General features: G+C 41.0%; 1 protein-coding gene and 1 non-coding gene across 2 annotated transcripts in view; one reads left to right on the top strand and one right to left on the bottom strand.

Annotated features, from left to right (window-relative positions):
- The window catches only part of SMIM35 (small integral membrane protein 35), a 49,536-nt gene that overhangs the window by 7,344 nt on the left and 24,449 nt on the right, over window positions 1-17,743 (bottom strand). The gene's annotated exons all lie outside the window — the stretch shown is intronic.
- LOC138991073 (small nucleolar RNA SNORA40) lies at window positions 14,636-14,762 on the top strand. The gene has a single exon (XR_011467118.1). It is a non-coding gene; the product is annotated as a small nucleolar RNA SNORA40 (small nucleolar RNA).

Below are 17,743 nucleotides of genomic sequence, written 5' to 3'. Positions count from 1 at the left end.
ACTAAGACGATGAAGATGAGTTTGAGTAGGCTCCAAGAGTTGGTGATGGACAGTAAAGCCTGGCGTGATACAGTCCATGGGGTCACAAAGAGTTGGACACAACTGATCAAAGAATTCTGCCCAGGAGTAGAAAGTACTCATAGGAAAGCACCAACAGGTAAATCACAGCCTGCCGAGACCTGGCTGGTGAGAGAAGAAGATGTATTATTTCTGTTTGCTACCACTTGGTCCCCACGCCCAACAGTGCCATCTGGCTTAGATGTGGCTTACAGACACATTTAATTACTATCCTATTTTACCTCTTTATCTTTCCAGAATACTCCTTTAACTAATACTCTTTACTTATTCTCCCTTTTGCATACCTCTACATTTTTATTATAAAATATTTCATGCACACAAGAAGTATATAGAAAAACATGGTGAATATCCCTGTGCCTACTACTAATCTTCAAAGAACTCTAAAATTTTACCATTCTTGCTCATTATCTCAATTTCAGGGTAGTTTTCTGCTATCTCTCCCTCTAAGTAACTTTTCTCCTAAATTTGGTGTTCAGCTTCCCTATGCATGGTTTTTATACTATTAGCTCATTTCCCCCAAACTATGTCTATATGAATACATATTTATTTATGTATAGAAAGGGGGGGATATATATGTGGCATTGTTTTGCATGTTTTCAAACTTTATAAAAATGCAGATTACTTCTACTTTCAGCTGCCATGGAATAAAGGAGGCCAGATTTGCTCTCTCATCTTAAATAACTAGAAACCCAAAGAAATACGTAAAACAGCAGAGAATGGTAGTGCAGTGCATGATAGTGCTGTCTGAAAGAAGGAAATGAATTGAAGTGCGATCCATGATTGTTGAGCTTATGGCATGGGGTGAGTTTCCAACTCACAGTACGGGGGGGACCCAAAGAGAGTCTTGGGTCTTGCCAAAGGAGTAATAAAGACCATAAAGAAGACAAAGCACCAAGAATTGATGCTTTTGAACTGTGCTGCTGGAGAAGACTCTTGAGAGTCCCTTGGACTGCAAGGAGATCAAACCCTGAATATTCACTGGAAAGACTGATGCTGAAGCTGAAGCTCCAACTTTGGCCACCTGATGTGAAGAGCCGACTCATTGAAAAGACCCGGATGCTCAGAAAGCCTGAAGGCAGGAGGAGAAGGAGATGACAGAGGATGAGCTGGTTGGATAGCACCACTGATTCAATGAACATGAGTTTGAGGAAACTCTGGGAGATTGTGAAGGACAGGGAAGCTTGGCATGCTAGTTCATGGGGTCACAAAGAGCTGGACATGACTGAGCGACTGAACAACAACAACATTAAATGCTCTAAATTTATTTCTAAGTACCACTTCAGCTTCATACTGTTATATTTGATACGTAACATTTTTACCTATGTCTGATCCAGATGTTCTGTCATTTCAAGTGGAATTTTTCTCTTTAATCCAGGAATTCTTTGGCAGTGCCTTTTTAGTTTCTAAATATATGGAATAAGGTCTTTGTCTTTTTACTGTTTATTTTGATAGATGTTGGTTATAACATTATGGCTGATATTCTATAAGAAATTAATTTAATTTAAATTAATTAAAATTAAATTAATTTCAAAAATGGCTCAATATTTCCATCTAATTCATGAGGTCAAAGTAAAGCTTTTAGAAGTTCATTTTGTATAAGGTAAAATGCCTGAGATCATTGTGAATGTTATTGAAAATTTAGTTTGAGTTTAATGTTAATGATAAAGTTGTTTTTGCATTTTTCATACTTTTTTCATTCTGTGCTTCAGTCTTGGATATTTTTTCTCACCTATTTTGTACTTGACTAATTCTCTCTTAAGTGAAAGAAAGTGAAAGTGAAGTCTCTCAGTTCCAACTCTTTGTGACCCCATGGACTGTAGCCTACCAGGCTCCTCCGTCCATGGGATTTTCCAGGCAAGAGTGCTGGAGTGGATTGCCATTTCCTTCTTCAGGGGATCTTCCCGACCCAGGAATCGAACCCGGGTCTCCCGCATTGCAGGCAGACGCTTTACCGTCTGAGCCACCAGGGAAGCTTTCAATTCTCTCTTAAGCTGCATCTAACTTGTTATTAAACCATCCTTTGTGTTCCTAATTTCAGTTTGTACTTTCCATCTCCAAAATTTTGACTTATTTTTTTTGGATTTATTTTTATAATTTTTAATTATTTGTCAATTTTTCCATCAAGTCATTTATTTGCTATACCACTTTCATTTATTTTTTATTGGTTGTCCTAAGGCTTATAATAGGAAGTCAGGATGGCTGAGCAGTCTAAGGCGCTGCGTTCAGGTCGCAGTTTCCCCTGGAGGCGTGAGTTTGAATCCCATGAAATTAAAAGACGCTTACTCCTTGGAAGGAAAGTTATGACCAACCTAGATAGCATATTCAAAAGCAGAGACATTACTTTGCCAACAAAGGTCCATCTAGTCCAGGCTATGGTTTTTCTAGTGGTCATGTATGGATGTGAGAGTTGGACTGTGAAGAAGGCTGAGCGCTGAAGAATTGATGCTTTTGAACGGTGGTGTTGGAGAAGACTCTTGAGAGTCCCTTGGACTGCAAGGAGATCCAACCAGTCCATTCTAAAGGAGATCAGTCCTGGATGTTCATTGGAAGGAATGATGCTAAAGCTGAAACTCCAGTACTTTGGCCACCTCATGTGAAGAGCTGACTCATTGGAAAAGACCCTGATGCTGGGAGGGATTGGGGGCAGGAGGAGAAGGGGACAACAGAAGATGAGATGGCTGGATGGCATCACCAACTCGATGGACGTGAGTTTGAGTGAACTCTGGGAGTTGGTGATGGACAGGGAGGCCTGGCGTGCTGCTATTCATGGGATTGCAAAGAGTTGGACACGACTGAGCTACAGAACTGAACTGAACTGAAGGCTTATAATATGAATCTTTAACTGATCACAGCCACATATAAGTTTAAAGTAAATGATAAAGATATATCATACAAAAAATACTCAAAAGAAAGCTGAAGAAGGATAAAAGAAGACATTTCATAATGATACAAAGACTGATTCATCAAAATGGAGCCCTAAATGCGCATGCATCTCTATTATACAGTTTTAAAACACAAGAGGAAAAAATGGACAACTAAAAGAAAAACTAGACAAATCCTTAATTGTCATTAAAGAACCTAACTCTTCTCTCTCAGTAATTAATGGAACATGAAATCAGTAAGTGTATTGAAGACACAAACAACACTACCAGCCAACTTGATCCAGTAGACATTTATAGAACACGCCATCCAAAATCTGTTAGAATACATTTTTTTCAAGTAATACATGAAACATTCATCAAAATGGATCATTTACCAAACTATAAAACAGTTTAAATAAATTCTAAAAGATTAAAATCATATGGAGTATATTCACAGACCATAGAATTGTATGGAGATGAAAGTCTAAAATAAAACCTGGAAAATTCCTCAATATTTGGAAATTAAACAACACACATCTACATAGCTCATGGGTAAAAGAAGATATCACAAGACAAGACCGAAAATACTTAGAACTAAATAGGAGTGAAAACACAACATATCAAAAATTGTGGATGGAAGAGACAATCTAGAACGATCAAGACAGTGGAGTTCACAGGATGAAGGTAAGAGCTACACAAAAAGAGAACCCAGGGATATTCACAGGATCCCCCTAAAGTATTCACTAAGGCATGGATCAATCATGTGTGTGAACAAACTACCTGAAGCTGGAGAGAGAGTCATCGAAGAAGAATAGCAGGAACAGTATTCAGCATTCAAATGGGGCTGATATTAACAGCTGTGTCTGTTCCCATAACCTAGACTGGCAAAACTCATAATTCACAGGGCATTGACTAGAGAACTCAGGAAGGTCTTACCTCAGTAATGGGAAATAATTAGCCCCATACTGTTCTGGACTCACCTAACACGTCACCACAGGAAGACCAGAAGGGACCAAATTTCTTCCAAGAAACTTAACTGCTTCCCAGAATATTTATAGAAAAACAAAACTATCTGCATTCAGCAGGGTAAAATGCATAATGTCTGGAACCCAATCAAAGATTACCAGACTTACAGAGGAGCAGAGAAACCTGACTCATAATGAAGAAGGTAAGTAATCAGTTGAAACCCACTCAGAACCGACAGGAATGTTAGAATTGGCAAACAAAGACATTATAACTATATTTCACTTGTTCAAAATATAGGCAGAGTCATTCAAGATATTAAAATACCAAAGATATTTGGTATGCAAATATGAAATGTGATTAACAGCAGATCAGTTATTAGAAAGGAAAAAACAATGCACTTGAAGACATAGCAACAGAAACTAGGAAAAATGAAGCACGGGTATAAAAAGAATAAAACAAATGAAAACAGCACCAGTGAGATATAGGACAACTTTGAGCAACCTCATGCATGTGTAATTAGAGTCCTCAAAGGCAAAAAGGAGAACTGAAAAAATATTTGAAGAGATATGACCAAAAATTTTCCAAGCTTGAAAAGCCCTTCAAATTATTTATTCAAATGATACACTTTCTTCCCTAAAAGGAGTTATGGTACCCATGGTTGATATCATAATCAATTTTCTTTTTCATTATATTAAGGAAAGCCTAAACTATGGTAAAGCCTAAACTGTGCTGTGTCTAAGGGTCTCCTGCAGAGGTACAGATCAGCAGTGGACTGCCGCAGGGGCAGGGGCTCTGGGTGCAATAGGCCTGGGATGGCATAAGACCTCCTGGAGGAAGTCGTCATTAACCCCACTATAGAGCCACCAAAACTTACACAGGACTGAGGAAACAGACCCTTGGAGGGCACAAACAAAAGCTTATGCACACCAGGATCCAAGAAAAAGGAGCAGTGACCTCACAAGAGACTGACCCAGACTTGCCCGTGAGTGTCCAGGAGTCTCCGGTAGAGGCGTGGGTCCGTGGTGGCCTGATGCAGGGTTAGTGGCACTGAGTGTAGCAGTGCGTGCATGGGACCTTTTGAAGGAGGTGACCATTATCTTCATTACCTCCACCATAGTTCAGCCTCAGGTCAAACAATAGGGAGGGAACACAGGCCAGCAACAGAAAATTGGATTAAAGATTTACTGAGCATGGCCCCGTCCTTCAGAACAAGACCCAGTTTTCCCCTCAGTCAGTCTCTCCCATCAGGAAGCTTCCATAAGCCTCTTATTCTTTTCCATCAGGGGGCTGCTGCTGCTGCTAAGTCGTTTCAGTTGTGTCCGACTCTGTGAGACCCCATAGATGGCAGCCACCAGGCTCCCCCACCCCTAGGATTCTCCAGGCAAGAACACTGGAGTGGGTTGCCATTTCCTTCTCCAATGCTGGAAAGTGAAAGTGAAGTAGCTCAGTCGTGTCCGACTCTTCTCGACCCCCTGGACTGCAGCCCATCAGGCTCCTCCGTCCATGGGATTTTCCAGGCAAGAGTACTGGAGTGGGGTGCCATTGCCTTCTTTGCCATCAGAAGGCAGACAGAATGAAAACCACAACCACAGGAAACTAACCAATCTGATCCCATGGACCACAGCCTTGTCTAACTCAATGAAACTATGAGCCATGCTGTGTAGGGCCACCCAAGACGGACGGGTCATGGTGGAGAGTTCTGACAAAACGTGGTCCACTGGAGAAGGGAATGGAAAACACTTCAGTATTCTTGCCTTGAGAATCCCATGAACAGTATGAAAAAGTGAAAAGATAGGACACTGAAAGATGAACTTCCCAGGTCAGTGAAGAAGAAGTGAAGTTGCTCAGTCATGTCCAACTCTTTGCAACCCCATGGACTCTAGCCTACCAGGGTCCTCCCTCCATGGGATTCTCCAGGCAAGAGTATTGGAGTGCGTTGCCATTTTCCTTCTCCAGGGGATCTTCCTGACCCAGGGACCGAACCCCAGTCTCCCGCATTCCAGGCAGATGCTTTAACCTTTGAGCCACCAGGGAAGCCCTTCCCAGATCAGTAGGTGCCCAATATGCTACTGGGGATCAATGGAGAAATAACTTCAGAAAGAATGAAGAGACAGAGCTAAAGCAAAAACAACATCCAGTTGTGTATGTGACTGGTGATGGAAATAAAGTCCAATGCTGTAAAGAGCAGTATTGGATAGGAACCTGGAATGATAGGCCCATGAATCAAGGCAAATTGAAAGTGGTCAAACAGGAGATGGCAAGAGTGAACATCGACATTTTAGGAATCAGTGAACTAAAATGGACTGGAATGGGTGAATTTAACTCAGATGACCATTATATCTACTACTGTGAGCAAGAATCCCTTAGAAGAAATGGAGTAGCCATCATGGTCAACAAAAGGGTCCAAAATGCAGTACTTGGATGCAATCTCAAAAATGACAGAATGATCTCTGTTCATTTCCAAGGCAAACTATTCAATATCACAGTAATCCAAGTCTGTGCCCTGAGCAGTAATGCTGAAAAAGTTGAAGTTGAATGGTTCTATGAAGGTCTACAAGACCTTCTAGAACTAACACCCAAAAAAGATGTCCTTTTCATTATGGGGGACTGGAATCCAAAAGTAGGAAGTCAAGAGATGCCTGGAGTAACAGGCAAATTTGGCCTTGGAGTACAAAATGAAGCAGGGCAAAGGCTAATGCAGTTTTGCCAAGAGAATGCACTGGTCATAGCAAACACCCTCTTCCAACAACACAGGAGAAGACTCTACACATGGACGTCACCAGATGGTCAATACCAAAATCAGATTGATTGTATTCTTTGTAGCCAAAGATGGGGAAGCTCTATACAGTCAGCAAAAACAAGACCAGGAGCTGACTGTGACTCAGATCATGAACTCCTTATTGCCAAATTCATACTTAAATTGAACAAAAAGCAGGGAAAACCACTAGACCACTCAGGTATGACCTAAATCAAATCCCTTATGACTATACAGTTCAGTTCAGTCACTCTGCTGCTGCTGCTGCTGCTGCTGCTAAGTCACTTTAGTCGTGTCCGATTCTGTGTGACCCCATAGACGGCAGCCCACCAGGCTCCCCCATCCCTGGGATTCTCCAGGCAAGAACACTGGAGTGGGTTGTCATTTCCTTCTCCAATGCATGAAAGCGAAAAGTGAAAGTGAAGTAGCTCAGTCATGTCCAACTCTTTTCGACCCCATGGACTGCAGCATGCTAGGCCTCCCTGTCCATCACCATCTTCCAGAGTTTACTCAAACTCATGGCCGTTGAGTTGGTGCTGCCATCCAACCATCTCATCATCTGTCATCCCCTTCTCTTGCCTTCAATCTTTCCCAGCATCAGGGTCTTTTCAAATGAGTCAGTTCTTTGCATCAGGTAGCCAAAGTATTGGAGTTTCGGCTTCAGCATCAGTCCTTCTAATGAATATTCAGGACTGGTTTCCTTTAGGATGGACTGGTTGGATCTCCTTGCAGTCCAAGGGACTCTCAAGAGTCTTCTCCAACACCACCGTTCAAAAGCATCAATTCTTCGGCGCTCAGCCTTCTTCACAGTCCAACTCTCACATCCATACATACTACTGGAAAAACCATAGCTTTGACTAGACAGACCTTTGTTGGCAAAGTAATGTCTCTGCTTTTTAATAGGCTGTCTAGGTTGGTCATAATTTTTCTTCCAAGGAGTAAGTGTCTTTTAATTTCAAGGCTGCAGTCACCATCTGCAGTGATTTTGGAGCCCCCCAAAATAAAGTCTGTCACTGTTTTCACTATTTCCCCATCTATTTGCCATGAAGTGATGGGGCTGGATGCCATGATCTTAGTTTTCTGAATGTTGAGCTTTAAGCCAACTTTTTTACTCTCCTCTTTCACTTTCATCAAGAGGCTCTTTAGTTCTTCTTTGCTTTTTGCCTTATGGAAGGTGTCATCTGCATATCTGAGGTTATTGATATTTCTCCCGCAATCTTGATTCCAGTTTGTGCTTCTTCCAGTCCAGCGTTTCTCATGATGTACTCTGCATAGAAGTTAAATAAGCAGGGTGACAATATACAGCCTTGACAGACTCCTTGCCCTATTTAGAACCAGTCTGTTGTTCCATGTCCAGTTCTAACTGTTGCTTCCTGACCTGCATACAGATTTCTCAAGAGGCAGATCAGGTGGTCTGGTATTCCCATCCTTTTAAGAATTTCCCACAGTTTTGTGGTGATCCACAGAGTCAAGGGCTTTGGCATAGCCAATAAACCAGAAATAGATGTTTTTCTGGATGATTATACAGTGGAACAGTTAGAACTGGACATGGAACAACAGACTGGTTCCAAATAGGAAAAGGAGTTCGTCAAGGCTGTATATTGTCACCCTGTTTATTTAACTTCTATGCAGAGTACATCATGAGAAACGCTGGACTGGAAGAAACACAAGCTGGAATCAAGATTGCCGGGAGAAATATCAATAACCTCAGATATGCAGATGACACCACCCTTATGGCAGAAAGTGAAGAGGAACTCAAAAGCCTTTGGGAGAATAGCATTGAAACATGTATAATATCATGTATGAAATGAGTCTCCAGTCCAGGTTCGATGCACGGTACTGGATGCTTGGGGCTGGTGCACTGGGACGACCCAGAAGGAGGGTAGGGGAGGGAGGAGGGAGGAGGGTTCAGGATGGGGAACGCGGGTATACCTGTGGTGGATTCATTTCGATATTTGGCAAAACTAATACAATATTGTAAAGTTTAAAAATAAAATAAAATTAAAAAAAAAAAGAAAGTAGAGAGTGAAAAAGTTGGCTTAATGCTCAACATTCAGAAAACTAAGATCATGGCATCCAGTCCCATCACTTCATGGGAAATAGATGGGGAAACAGTGGAAACAGTGTCAGACTTTATTTTTCTGGGCTCCAAAATCACTGCAGATGATGACTGCAGCCATGAAATTAAAAGACGCTTACTCCTTGGAAGGAAAGTTGTGACCAACCTAGATAGCATATTCAAAAGCAGAGACATTACTTTGCCAACAAAGGTCCGTCTAGTCAAGGCTATGGTTTTTCCTGTGGTCATGTATGGATGTGAGAATTGGACTGTGAAGAAGGCTGAGCGCCGAAGAATTGATGCTTTTGAACTGTGGTGTTGGAGAAGACTTCTGAGAGTCCCTTGGACTGCAAGGAGATCCAACCAGTCCATTCTGGTTGGATCCATCTGGGATCCAACCAATCCCAGATCAGCCCTGGGATTTCTTTGGAAGGAATGATGCTAAGGCTGAAACTCCAGTGCTTTGGCCACCTCATGCAAAGAGTTGACTCATTGGAAAAGACTCTGATGCTGGGACGGATTGGGGGCAAGAGGAGAAGGGGATGACAGAGGATGAGATGGCTGGATGGCATCACTGACTCGATGGACGTGAGTCTGAGTGAGCTCTGGGCGTTGGTGATGGACAGGGAGGCCTGGCGTGCTGCGATTCATGGGGTCGCAAAGATCTGAATGAGTGAGCGACTGATCTGATCTGATCTGATCTGATACAGTGGAAGTGACAAAGAGATTCAAGGGATTAGATCTGATAGACAGAGTGCCTGAAGAATTATGAATGGAGGTTTGTGACATTGTACAGGAGGAAGTGATGAAGACCATCCCCAAGAAAAAGAAATGCAAAAAGGCAAAATGTTTGTCTGAGGAGGGCTTACAAATACCTGAGAAAAGAAGAGAAGCTAAAGGAAAAGGAGAAAAGGAAAGATATACCCATTTGAATGTGGAGTTCCAAAGAATAGCAAGAATAGATAAGAAAACCTGCTTCAGCGATCCATGCAAAGAAATAGAGGAGAAAAATAGAATGGGAAAGACTAGAGATCTCTTCCAGAAAATCAGAGATACCATGGGAACATTTCATGCAAAGATGGGCACAATAAAGGACAGAAACAGCATGGACCTAACAGAAGCAGAAGATATTAAGAAGAGGTGGCAAGAATACACAGAAGAACTATACAGAAAAGATCTTCTTCCAAGTTTAAGTTATTAGTTCAAAACTGAATAAATGCAAATGACATCTCCAAAACTATATCACCTTTGAAATAGTTTATATTAAGTTTCTTTATATCAGTAGTTAAACAGAATTAACTGATTATTTAAACTAACCCTAACTCAATACACCCATTAGCATCAGCTTGCAAGAGGACTCATACCTCCACTATCTACAGCAGGGAGGTATGCATCCATATCCAAAAGCGGTTTGAGATCACGAGGATGTTTGTTTAAAATGAGATTATTCAAAATGGGAGTCCCAGTTTGTACTCCTCCTAGTCGTTATTTGATAGGGGGTGGGGCATATCTCTTAACCTCCACTGTTACTGTTAAGATGCAAATCTAATTAGAAGTCAGTAGCCATGTAGTCAAAGGTTAAAATAAAAGTACAATTGTGATCCTTTATGAGTCCTGGTTCCACAAAGGACCATCAGGCTCTAGGAGAAGAGATGCATTGAGGACAACCCTTCCCTCCCCTTTCCCCTCCTGCTTTACTAGCATCCCTGAGCCATGCTGATTGGCCCAAGTTCGCTAGCCAACTAGTGAGTCATAGTTGTGACACTTTCCATTCTACTTCCTCTCTCTAGACATCTGGAGGGGTAGGCATCCAATCTAGCCATCATGCTTTTCTCATTCATGCCCACATACTCTCATTATGACAGTTTCCTGCCCTTGCATGCCAGAGCTGGTAAGTTTCAGCATTTGGATTGGGACTAAGAAAGATATAAGCATCTGAATTCAGAGTTCCAAAAAATAGCAAGGAGAGATAAGAAAGCCTTCCTCAGTGATCAATTTAAAGAAATAGAGGGAAACAACAGAATGGGAAAGACTAGAGATCTCTTCAAGAAAATTAGAGATACCAAGGGAACATTTCATGCAAAGAGGGGCTCGATAAAGGGCAGAAATGGTATGGACCTCACAGAAGCAGAAGATATTAAGAAGAGGTGGCAAGGATACACAGAAGAACTGTACAAAAAAGAGCTTCATGACCCAGATAATCACGATGGTGTGATCACTCACCTAGAGCCAGACATCCTGGAATGGGAAGTCAAGTGGGCCTTAGGAAGCATGACTACAAACAAAGCTAGTGGAGGTGATGGAATTCCAGTGGAGCTATTTCAAATCCTGAAAGATGATGCTGTGAAAGTGCTCCACTCAATATGCCAGCAATTTGGAAAACTCACCAGTGGCCACAGGACTGGAAAAGGTCAGTTTTCATTCCAATCCCAAAGAAAGGCAATGCCAAGGAATGCTCAAACTACCGCACAATTGCACTCATCTCACACGCTAGTAAAGTCATGCTCAAAATTCTCCAAGCCAGGCTTCAGCAATACGTGAACCATGAACTTGCATTTGTTCAAGCTGGTTTTAGAAAAGGCAGAGGAACCAGAGATAAAATTGTTAACATCCTCTGGATCATGGAAAAAGCAAGAGAGTTCCAGAAAAACATCTATTTCTGCTTTATTGACTATGCCAAAGCCTTTGACTGTGTGGATCACAATAAACTGTGGAAAATTCTGAAAGAGATGGGAATACCAGACCACCAGACCTGCCTCTTGAGAAAGCTATATGCAGGTCAGGAAGCAACAGTTAGAACTGGACATGGAACAACAGACTGGTTCCAAATAGGAAAAGGAGTCTGTCAAGGCTGTATATTGTCACCCTGCTTATTTAACTTCTATGCAGAGTACATCATGAGAAACTCTGGGCTGGAAGAAGCACAAGCTGGAATCAAGATTGCAGGGAGAAATATCAATAACCTCAGATATGCAGATGACATCACCCTTATGGCAGAAAGTGAAGAGGAACTAAAAAGCCTCTTGATGAAAGTGAAAAAGGAGAATGAAAAAGTTGGCTTAAAGCTCAACATTCAGAAAACGAAGATCATGGCATCTGGTCCCATCATTTCATGGGAAATAGATGGGGAAACAGTGGAAACAGTGTCAGACTTTATTTTTGGGGTCTCCAAAATCACTGTAGATGGTGATTGCAGCCATGAAATTAAAAGACGCTTACTCCTTGGAAGGAAAGTTATGACCAACCTAGATAGCATATTCAAAAGCAGAGATGTTACTTTGCCAACAAAGGTCCATCTAGTCAAGGCTATGGTTTTTCTAGTGGTCATGTATGGATGTGAGAGTTGGACTGTGAAGAAAGCTGAGAGCCGAAGAATTGATGCTTTTGAACTATGGTGTTGGAGAAGACTCTTGAGAGTCTCTTGGACTGCAAGGAGATCCAATCAGTCCATCCTAAAGGAGATCAGTCCTGGGTGTTCATTGGAAGGACTGATGCTAAAGCTGAAACTCCAGTACTTTGGCCACCTCATGCAAAGAGTTGACTCATTTGAAAAGACCCTGATGCTGGGAGGGATTGAGGGGAGGAGGAGAAGGAAACGACAGAGGATGAGATGGCTGGATGGCATTACCGACTCGATGGACATTAGTTTGAGTGAACTCCAGGAGTTGGTGATGGACAGGGAGGCCTGGCGTGCTGCGATTCATGGGGTTGCAAAGAGTAGGACATAACTGAGCAACTGAACTGAACTGAAGAAGGAGAAAAAAATGGCCCAAGGGTCTTCAGCCTTGCTGTTTGCTTCATCCAAGTTTGCAAGACATGTCTGTGTGAACTTGAGGCACAAGATCTCTGCTATAATGTTACTTTATTTTTAACATTGATTTGTCTCTTTTTTTGTATGTCTGTATCTAGATGGATAGATAGATAGTTAATCTCCTCCAGAGATTTTCTATAGAATTTCAGCATTCCTGGAGACAACCAAAATATCATCTTAATTCCATCAATACCCCCTTTTTAAAAAACCTGTACATACTGATTTTACAAAGAACCCTTAGCTTGTCCTTATGTAAAATATTAACCGAGGAAACTCAGGTTTGTAGTTTGTAAAGAAGAAATTGGCATGAAGTTTACTTAGAATAATGAAGAAGAAAAGAGGATATGATGAAAAAGGAAAAGAAGACTGAGAACAAAGTAGGGCAAAAAAAGTAAAACTAGGAGGTGGGGAAAGAGAAGGAAGAGGAGGGAATTGAGAGGAGAAGAAAAACTAATTAGTTAACATGTAGTTTGGGGTGAAAATAGTAACTTCCCTTTTTGAAAACAGAATCAAAATGCAGAAGAATATGGCCAATCAATATGTCAAATAGAATATAAATGGCATAGCAACCACATAACTAAATGGCATAGCAACCAAAGTGTAGCATGAGTATATAAATAAAACCATATGCAAAAGAGAGGCAAAGACCTCTGCCTAGAACACAGTATTACTCAGAGAATACAAGAAAATTCTTCAAAATCACTTCATTCCCTAGAGCCACTTGCTTAAAGCATGCATTAAAATAAAGGAAGTTTACAGGAAGCGAAAGATTAAGGAAACAAATTGAAGAGCACATAATACCATTATGGAGATAATAGATCCAACAGAAATAGAAAGTAATAAAACAGAGGTCATTAAAAACTAAATTACTAACAGAGGGAAAGCTTGAGAAAAGCACAGAGAATGGGGAGGAAAATACAAAATATTAAATAAATTAGAGAAAAAGCTAATACCTATGGAAGATCAAGCTAATCCAACAAAAAAAAGTTGACAAGGCTGAGGTAGAAAATCCAATAAATTAAATAGAAAATATTTTCAAAGATACAATACAAGAGAATTTCCCTGAATAAGGCAGGATGGTCTAGAGAATGGCATCTGCAGTTTAAGTATAATACACACTGGGTTCTATTAATGAGTGAAGTCGCTCAGTCGTGTCCGACTCTTTGTGATCCCATGGACTGTAGTCTACCAAGCTTCTCTGTCCATGGGATTTTCCAGGCAAGAGTACTGGAGTGGGTTGCCATTTCCTTCTCCAGGGGATCTTCCTGACCAGGGATCGAACCCAGGTCTCCTGCATTGCAGGCAGACTCTTTACCCTCTGAGCCACATTAGAGTTAAAGTTTTGTTCCAGTTATTAAGCTATTGTTTCTCAGCTTCAAGCCCAGCGTCTATACTCAGGTTTCTGAAGCTGCTGCTGGGACTCTGTAGACCATACTTCTTCTTGGCCAGCTGGGAGGTTCTGCCAATAGCAGATGATAGAAGGAGACTGAAGGACTCGAGGATAAAGACGGGACTTGCTCTGTTCTGCCTGCTTCCCATCGTCTTCCTGCAGATGTCCTAGTCCTATCAGTAACACCCTTTGCTTCTTTCTCACCCCAGAAGTTTTTTCTACAAGTAGTTGGGTACGGTTTTCAGTTTTTCCAGGTTCATAAAACCAGTATCATTATTTCCTACACTCCACTGCAGAAGTATGAGTGCTCAATTGCTCAGTCATGTCTGACTCTTTGCGACCCCATGGACAGTAGACTGCCAGGCTCCTCTGTCCATGGAATTTTCCAAGCAAGAATACTGAAGCAGGTTGCCATTTCCTACTCCAAGGGATCTTCCCAATCCAGGGATCAAACCCACGTCCCTTGTGTCTCCTGCATTGGCAGGTGGATTCTTTACCACTTCACCACCTGGGAGAAGTATGAGCACCAGATGGCCAAAGACCCCGAGGTCTGAGGTTCTCCTCCAAGCTCCATATCTTAATACTTTCAGATTCTTTCTTTTGCTTTCCCAGTCCTAGCGGTAGTAGCTCTTCCTGCAATTGCTACTTCGATGATACCTATCTGCCTTTTCAGTTATCTAGTTAGCAAGTCTCTATAATAAATATACCTAGTAATAGCACTTGTGTTTGTTTTTGTTAAGCTTGTGAGCAAAGGCTTATAGACAGGTGCGAAAATAAACCCTCTTTTGCAACCCAGAACTCATTGTTTAGTATGAGTTTTGATACAGGTAAGAAGGAACATGATAACTAAAACAGATTCAAATGATAGGGCTGTATTGATGAACTTAAAGATTGCTTCCAGGGCTATAGTTTTTGTTGTTCAGTCACTAAGTGGTGTGTGTCTCTTTTTGACCCCATGGACTTCAGTATGCCAGGCTTCCCTGTCCTTCATCTCCCAGAGTTAGCTCAAACTCATGTCCATTGAGTCAGTGATGCCATCCAACCATTTCATCCTCTGTCATCCCCTTTTCCTCCTGCCCTCAGTCTTTCCCAGCATCAGGGTCTTTCCCAGTGAGTAGGCTCTTAACATTGGGTGCCAAAGTATTAGAATTTCAACTTCAGCATCACTCCTTCCAATGAATATTTAGGATTGGTTTCCTTTAGGATTGACTGGTTTGATCTCCTTATTGTCCAAGGGACTCTCAAGAGTCTTCTACAGAACTACAGTTCAAAAGCAACAATTCTTCTGCACTCAGCTTTCTTTATAGTCAAACTCTCACATCCATTCATGACTACTGGAAAAACCATAGCCTTGACTAGATGGACCTTCTCTTCTTGCCTTCAATCTTTCCCAGTATGGAGCTCTTTTCCAGTGAATCAGCTCTTTGCATCATGTGGCCGAAGTATCAGAGTTTCAGCTTCAGCATCAGTTCTTCCAATGGATATTCAGGACTGATTTCCTTTAGGATTGACTGGTTTGATCTCCTTGCAGTCCAAGGGACTCTCAAGAGTCTTCTCCAATACCCCAGTTTGAAAGCATCACTGGGAGGACAAGGCTGCAGCACTCAGCCTTCTTTATGGTCCAACTCTCACATCCATACATGACTACTGGAAAAACCATGCAGTTTAGTGCTCAGTCATGTCCGACTCTTTGTGACCCCGTGATCTGTCCATGGAATTCTCTAGGCAAGAATCCTGGAGTGGGTTGCCATTCCCTTCTCCAGAGTATCTTCCCAACTGGGATCAAATCCTGGTCTCCTGCATTGCAGGCAGATTCTTTACCATCTACACTAATAAGGAAGCCATAGGAAGCACTAGGAAAAACCATAGCTTTGACTATAAGGACTTTTGTTGGCAAAGTGATGTCTCTGCTTTTTAATACGTTGTCTAGGTTTGTCATAGCTTTTCTTCCAAAAGCAAGCATCTTTTAATTTGGGGGCTACAATCACCACCTGCAGTGATTTTGGAGACCAAGAAAATAAAATCTACCACTGTTTCCACTTTTTCCCCATCTATTTGCCATGAAGTGATGGGACCAGATGCCATGATCTTCATTTTTTGAAAGTTTGTTGAGTTTTAAGCCAGCTTTTTCACTCTCCTCTTTCATGCTCAACACGACGTTCTTTAGTTCCTCTTCACTCTCAGCCATTAGAGTGTATCATCTGCACGTCTGAGTTTGTTGATATTTCTCCCAGCAATCTAGATTCCAGCTTGTGATTCATCCAGCCCAGCATTTTGTATGAGGTACTCTGCATGTAAGTAAGCAGGGTGACAATATGTAGCCTTGATGTTCTCCTTTCCCAATTTTGAACCAGTCCATTGTTCCATGTCTGGTTCTAACTGTTGCTTCTTGACCTGCATACAGGTTTCTCAGGAGACAAGTAAGGTGGTCTGGTATTCATTTCTTTAAGAATTTTCCAGAGTTTGTGTGATCCAAACAGTCAAAGTCTTTAGCATGAAGACAAACACGAATGGTGTGCCTCTTGCTAGGATGCCATATGAAGAACACAGAATCACTTCTGTGACGAGTTTGCCAAAGATACAAGACCCGAGTCCAAGCATGAAGAGACATTATACAAGCCCAAACTGAGGCCATTTTAGGAAATAGCTGACCTTCAGTCTTCCAGTGTAAAGGTCAAAAAAAAAAAAAAATCAAAAGAAGATTGAGGAAATGTTCCATACAGAAGCAGGCTAGAAAGACCAGAGAACTAAATGCAAATTTTGATTCTAAACTGGATTCTTTTGCTATAAAAGCCATTACTGGGGCAATTGACAAAACTTGAATAATAAAACACTGAGATAGAAGTAATACATTTGGTTTAATTTTCTGATTTTGATCATCGCATTGTGGCTATGCAGGGAATTGTCTTTGTAGGCAACAGACTCTAGAGTATTCAGGTGTAATGGGGCATTAGGTCAAAAACTTACAATTAAATCATTCAGGGAGAAAAAGTTTTGGTTTACTTTTTTTAAGATATAGTTCCAAATTTTCTGTAAATTTTTAATCATTTCAAAATAAAATTTGATAATTTTTATATGCAGTTGGTCTCTATTACTGATTTACAAATCTCCAAGACATTTTATAAATGAAAAAGCAAAGTTTAAGTGGATACAGTATGTCTTTTGGTATACTTTTCAAATATATGTATTTATATTTCATCATATGTATATATATATAATTTTTTGAAAAAATGAAGAAGAAAGATTTTGTGATGATCTGGGAGGGGGTGGTAGTGGGAAGGAGCTTTCATTTTTCATTTTATATCTTCCTGCATGATTTGGATTTTTACTACAGGTACCAGGTACATTACCAGGTACAGAACTGACTCATTGAAAAAGTTCCTGATGCTAGGAAAGATTGAAAGCAGGAAGAGAAAGGATGAGATGGTTAGATGCCATCACCAACTCAATGGACGTGAGTTTGAGCAAACTCCGGCAGATAATGAAGGACAAGGAAGCCTGGCGTGCGCAGTCCATGAGGTCACAAAGAGTCAGACACAGCTGAGCGACTGAACAACAACAACCAGATACATGTATTAGTCTAATTAAAGAAAAAAAAAAAAAAAACAGGAGTTTTCTGGAAGATGAGATTATGTTCCATTTTTGTTTTTCTTTATATTCTTACAAAATCAAAACTTAATAAATATTATATAAACATTTGGATGTACACACATTATAAATTCTTTTCTGTTTATAATTAGGGTAAAAGGTTAACAAGGATCAGATAGCATCATCAGTTAAGCCATTCTGAATAATTTTGATGGCAGAAAGTCTTTACCTGGAG

Source organism: Bos mutus, chromosome 15 (genome assembly GCF_027580195.1).
Source record: "Bos mutus isolate GX-2022 chromosome 15, NWIPB_WYAK_1.1, whole genome shotgun sequence".
Classification (NCBI taxonomy): Eukaryota; Metazoa; Chordata; class Mammalia; order Artiodactyla; family Bovidae; genus Bos; species Bos mutus.
Note: the sequence above shows the minus strand (reverse complement) of the source record. Positions and strands in the feature narration are given on the sequence as shown.